This window comes from Apium graveolens, chromosome 3 (assembly GCF_009905375.1).
Source record: "Apium graveolens cultivar Ventura chromosome 3, ASM990537v1, whole genome shotgun sequence".
NCBI classification, from domain to species: Eukaryota; Viridiplantae; Streptophyta; class Magnoliopsida; order Apiales; family Apiaceae; genus Apium; species Apium graveolens.
In genome coordinates, this window is record NC_133649.1 from 1,064,352 (window position 1) to 1,071,382 (window position 7,031).

Below are 7,031 nucleotides of genomic sequence, written 5' to 3' on the forward strand. Positions count from 1 at the left end.
TTAAAAAATCTCATTGATTAAAAAATCTTATTAAAAACACTAAACTACCCCTATTTTTAATATTTATATAAAAGATGTGGTTTGTGGGAATCAAACTCTATACAACCCCATTCCACTACAACATATTATCACATGTGCTTTTTATCATATACATAATATGTAAGTGTGCAAAATAAATATTTTATTAAACTTTAAAGATAGATACCCGAATTCCGCAAAAAAAGATAGTTACTTGAATATTTGTACAGTTAATTTTAAAGAATTGAATTTCAGATATAAAGTTAGGTGTAATATATAAGTGATTATGTCAAAGATCACTGAAAATAACAATATCATTAGTGTCCCTGATCAAAGTATAAAGCAAGATAAATGGACATCTGATCTAAGGAGGAGATTAATGAACTGTTATTTTTGGTAATCAGCTAAGCTTGGGGCCAACCCTAAGTAAGTTGTGTTGTTATCTTAATCTGTATTTTGTACTTGTAACACTTAAAGTCTGTAAAAATGCAAAGGAGCAGACTGGAGCCTTTTTCCTAAAACAGTATTAAGGCTAAGGATTCTATTTGGAAGAAGATCATGCCTCAGAAGAATTTTGAAAAAGCTTGGAGTTGAATAAATCTGTTTGGAGAAAAATACTCTAAGTCAAGATCTCTACAAGTCACATATTTAATGTTATGGAGAAGTCATTCGAGAACTCCAAAATGGTTTATCGAGAAGTCAGGAAAGCTACTGGAGAACTCAGAGATATCGACAAGCTAAATTGAAGTCATGAAGATTGGAGATATCGACAAGTCATTTCTTCACTAGAAAACTCGGAGTTATCGACAAGTCTACATTCAGTAGAGAACTCTGAGTTATCGATAAGTCAAGTTCCACTAGAGAACTCAGAGATATCGATAAGTCAAAATTCACTAGAGAACTCAAGGACATCGACAAGTTAAATTTTGACTAGAGAACTCTGATATATCGACAAGTCAAGAAGCTACTAGAGAACTAAGAGTTATCGATAAGTCAAAGTGAAGATGTGAAGACTGGAGATCTCGACAAGCCCGAAATTCTCTTATAGAGAACTGAAGAACTCTACAAGCCAAACTAAATATAGAGTACTAGATATCTCGATAAGCCAATATACTTATTGAGATGTCAAGTGTTCTATAGACCTAAACTGGAGATCTCGAGGTACAATCTCAAAGTACAAAATTGCAGATCAGTTCAATATCCAAGATAAGCAATCAACAAACAATCCAACAGCTTGATTGATAAGTCTACAAAAAGCAGCTTGAAGAATGTGCAAGATCAATGATAAAGATTAACTGACAAAGGAAGATTAAAGTGAACACAGGATGCTAAAGATATGTTAAGCCAGAAATGGAAGATTTGCTTTTCTATAAATAAAAATGACAAGTGACAGTTTAGAAAAGCTAATAGCATGTCTTATTACACACTGTGTAAACCAGCAGTTAACTGAGTTATAAAGTTAACACTGGTCCTTAGTCAGTTGTAACAATTTAGATCAAATTTCTTGTAACACTCTCAAGGAGAAGCTAAGCTCTTTAACATCAAAGAGCTTAGAAATTTTGTAGCAAAACATTCTTAATTTTAATACAAAATTAAGTGAGTTTTGAAAAGATCTGTGTTCCTTATTTTTACATGTTTAAATTCCTGCAGTAACACATTTCTACAAGATTAAATTTACTTTGTTCAACCAAGCCAAAAACTTTCAAGAAAAGCCTAAAAACAGTAAAACACATTCACCCCCCCCTCTGTGTGTTATTCATTTCCTAACAAGTGGTATTAGAGCAAAATCTAAAAGTAAACAGATTTAAGATCTTGGAAGAATGAATACACAGAAAATCAGTAACATCAAAATTCCTACCTTTGACAAAGCTAACTTCACTCTTTGGAAAAAGAAAATGATGCTGTTTATCAGGATGGCCAATCCACTCTACATTCAGATCCTCAAGGATGGACCCTTCATCCCTACAGTTAGAATTGAGGAATCTACAGATGGAGACAGGATTATCCCAGCTTTTTATGCTCCAAAAGATCCTGCTGAGTATACTGATCCTGAAAAAGAGAAAGTTTCCCTGGATAGCAGCTTACAATTAATTTTGATTGAGTCACTTGACAATGTAATGTACAACAATATTGTCAACTGTGCCAAGCAAATATGGGAAAAGATTGAGATACTCTGTGAGGGAACCGAGGAAGTTAGATCTAATCAAAGAAGGATACTGATTTCACAGTATGAGGGTTTCATGGCTAAGCCAAAGGAAAGCATTACTGATGTGTTTGAAAGATTCAATAAGCTGATAAATGACTTGCAACTTCATGACAAATACTATGAAGCTGAAGAAGTGAATCTAAACTTCTTGCTTACTCTTCTTGATCATTTAGAACAGAAAATCTCAGCAATTAGGGAAAGGAGAGACTTGAGCAGAATAACACTGGAAGTTCTAGATATGGAATTCTCAAAACATATAAACTAGATATGATTCAAAGATAATCATTGAGATCTGGTCAAGGACATGTTGTGGATGGCTAAAGTGCTTTAATTGTAAATGAAGGTCAAACATCCAATGATAAACCAAGAGCTCAAACTCCAGTTTCCTCAACAAGTGAGCAAAGAACAAATGATTCACATGAACAAGTCATTCTGGAACTGGAAAAAAATGATTTCTATACTCTTGAAGAACTGGATGAGCTGGATCATTCAATAGCCTATTTGGATAGGAAATTCTCTAATATTAGAGTAAATAAGCCAAGATACTTCAAGAATAAAGGACAGTTTTTCAACAAAGACAGCAGCTGGAAGGAAAAAGGAAAGTATAATTCTGATAGCAAGAATGGCTACAAAACTGGATCTGTTGACAGATCTAAGATAAGGTGCTTCAATTGTGATGAACTGGGCCACTTTGCTACAGAATGCAGGAAACCCAAGAAGGCAACGAAAGATAAAGCTTATCTTGAACTTGAAGCAAAGTATGAAGCTCTTCTGAAGAAACAACAAAACAAAGCTTATATTGCAGAAGCTAAAAGTTGGGATGACTATGAAATTGATGAAGATGAAGAACTTGGAAACTATACACTCATGGCCTTGGAGCAGGAGAATCATCCTCATCTAAATCACATATACCAACTTTTACCACAACTGATTTAAATGTGAATCAATATAAGGAAACTGTTGAGAAGATGAGCACAGAAATGTTTCACATCCATACAAGCATGGTTGCTGCTAATGAAGAAGTTAGCAGATTAACAAAGTTGAATGAGAAGCTTGAGAATGAAAAACAAGGAACTAAATTATTGATAATGGAGCTTGAAGCTTTGAAACAAGAAAATGGTTATCTGAAGAACAAGCTCAAGTGTGCAAATGAGATTGAGGCTGTGCTAAGGAAAAAACTGGAGAAAAATGAAGTAAAATTGAAGTCCTTCAATAATGTATCTGAATTGGTTGGTCAGTACCATGAGAAAATCACACCATGTGCAAACATTGCTATTGGTCTTGATTATGATGCTTTGAACAGCAAAAAGAAGAACATAAGGGACAAAGAAAAAGCAACAGAGAATGAAAATGTATCAGCAATGCTGAAAAAGGCTGGGTCACCTGTGTTCAAGGCTTGTGAAGTAGACTTCAGTGAAGAAGAATTGATTATCAAGCAAGAAATTACAGATGAGGATAATGAAAAGAAAACGCAAACTCAACTCAATCTTCTATGGCTGAAAAAAATCTCATGGACAATCAAAGCACCAAGACTCCTGTCAAAGTAATAAAGATTGAAGATGCAAGAAAGAAGAAGAAAAATAGAAATGGGAAAATAGGGATAAACAAAAGCAATGATCTGGCTTATGTTGCAAATGCTCCTGAAAAGAAGTGTGAAAAATGTGGCTCTACAAATCATCTAACTCACATTTGTAAAAAGGTTGTTAGTAAGCCAACTGAAGGAGCTTGCAAATATAATGAAGCAGATTTAAATGATCCCTACTCATTCTGTGATAAGTTCACAAGTATTAAATCTCGAATATTTAAAGGACTTGTGAATTCATCAGTAATTCAGTACCTCGTACTTAGTGCTACTATCTTAATTATCATGATTAAAATGTCATATACATTTATGGTAATAAAGTATTATAGTATTAAGTTTGAATATTATTTTAATTGATTTAAATTATGACTATAGACAATTCTATTCCATATCAGTCTCATAATTTAAATTATGTTAAAATAATAGGTAGTATAGTTATTTGTATCTTGGACGAATAATTGTGATACTTTTAGTATTATTGATATTATTTAGAATTTTTATTCTAAGTAATCAATGCTTATTTCTAAAATCACTAATATTGAAAGTTGAAGTATTTTCTAAGTTATGTGTATAAAACTCTCAATATTTTATATGCTTAGAAAGTATTTCTAAAATTACTAATTATCCAGAGAGTGATTGCCATGTATATAAGTCATATATCTTATTGGTGATTATTCAAGGATAATTATGAAAATATTTAAGTGCTAGTATCCAACTCATAGATATTTAGTTTTTATTTATTTATTATTTATTTATTTTGGGTAGTTTGGATCATGGAAATTGAAGCAATTCAATGATTTTATTTGCTCCATAATTCAAACTAACTTAAAATAAATAAGCAGCATGATTGATTATAACTAAATTTGTCAACAATTGATATCTAGTATATTGATTGTAACTTGTATGTTATAAGTTAATTACGAGACTTTGGTTTTAGTGAATCTAGCAATGTTTACATCTCACGAATTCACTGAAATCAGAATCATGATTGTAGCATGATTAGTTGTGTGTAATTTCTTGACTTATATCAGTTAATGATAATTAGTTAAGAGTTTAACTATGAACTAATTGTGAAGTATTAGTATTTGTGACATTATTTAGAACTCCTCTAAGTAATCAATGTTTATCTTCAGTCACTTATACTAATATAGAAAGTGTAGAAATTTTTCTTACGTACAACTATGGTTAAAATGTTTGATTGCTTTATTAGAAGTAACCATATGTTGTTAAGTTAGAATAATTTTTGTACTTATTTGTAAATTCCTAAATACTTTGATAATAGATGCAATACTCAATGAATCAAAGTATATGGAACTTGGAATATTTTTCTAAGATTGCAAACAAGTCAATGTTGGTTAATGTTGCTTTAATTATCGAACCAATATTGTTTGAAATATTACAGTTGTTAGGAGTTAACAATTGTATGATATATGAAATTGAATGTTGATATCTTTTTGATAGATAATTGGTATTTAATTCATTGATATCTTATTTTAATATTTAAAATAGGATGCAACATAATTATTGGTATCTAAAGTAATTGACAAGTATCAGACAATGATATATCGTTAATATTTTGTTGCAGATAATTGTGAGATTTTGAGTTCTAGTGAATTTATATGAGTTGCTATATCTGAAAGATTCACTATAATTTGAAATCAGCAGCATAGTCAGTTTTATTAAGGTTATTTATCAATAAACAATTTTGTTGATTATAATCTTATAAAGATAGATTATGGAGCTTTTGATATGAATGAGAATTGCTTAGACTTTCCCTAAGTGATCAATGTTTTTACAAAAACTCATTCATATTGAAAGACAAAATCTTTCTTTCTCTTCTTAATACTGCTAGGTCATCAGTATGTGTCTTATCAAATCATTTATCTCTTTATGCATAAAAATAGACTCATGCACTCGAACAGTTTTAAGAGAAAAATCAAACTTCTTTTTACAGTGGTGGTTTCTTATTTCATTAAAATCTTTTGAAATCACTATTGTACATCATATTTCTCAAAAGATTAAATGCATAATTTTCATTAATTATAGATCTTAAGTGCATTTTATCTATATATTTTCATATGTTTTGTGATACATGTTCAACCTCTAATGGCCTTCTTTCATTTGATAGTCATGAGGTTGAAAACCCACAACTTCTATCTCAGACTGTAAAGACTAACACGAAAACAGAACCAACCAACACTCTCTTACCACTAAAATGAAGTATGAATGAGCGTGAGGGAAAAAGTGCCTTAGTGCACCACATAAGGAAGGTTCTGAAGTCAACCCAACAGCTCTGTCTTCTACAAAGATGAGTAGTATTTAAACTGAGGCAACTGCTAGCCCCCATACATCTTTTCAAAAAGATGTAATGGCTGAAAATGCATAAAAATAGTTACTAGATTCATCCTCTCAATAGGGTGCGTCTATTGAAATTCGCCTGTCGGCCAGGGTATCCGATGTAGTGTCACCACCTCAAATATAAACAATTCTTGATGCACAAGGATATGTTACACACACAAAGGATGAGTTGACATAAACAAGAGTTTCGACCATTTTACGGTCAGATTCGATTGTTCAAGGTTCTTTAATGGACCAATTGCCTTTATAGGTGTTAGGAGAGGATACTGATCCAATAGCCATATGTCAGTGGTCAGTGTCTACCTCCCCATGCTTAAATCCCCTAGATGCATCTGCGGATAGTGGATCTGGTGCAGATCGGCAACTTGTTGACAATGATTCAGATATTACCTGATGAGTCAAAAGGAAGTATCTTCACAGACATTAGAAGAAAACTTTGATCTTTATGATAAATTCTTTGGATCATTGTTTACCTTCCCAGAGTTCAAATCTGGAACCCTAAAAGGGAAACTAGCAACTTGTAGATTATGACTTAGATTCATCTGACGAGTTTAACAAGGACGGGGATTTGCGAACTCCCATTACACCACATGTGACCTCCTTAAGGATGGCTAAGGTAATTTTCCTTGTAGGTACAACTCGATTTTGGAGCTATGAGAAGAGTGATACACTTGTGAGAATGAGTGTAAACACGAGTGGAGAGAAGAGTGAAACACATGTGAGGTACACGAAACAGAATCACACACTCACAGTGAGGAAGAAAGAGAAACACCATATCCCATTCCCTATCCCTAAACACGGTTCTTGATACTTTGGGTCTCGAATCTGTTTATGATTGGAACCTAACTCTTAGGGACCTAACATTTA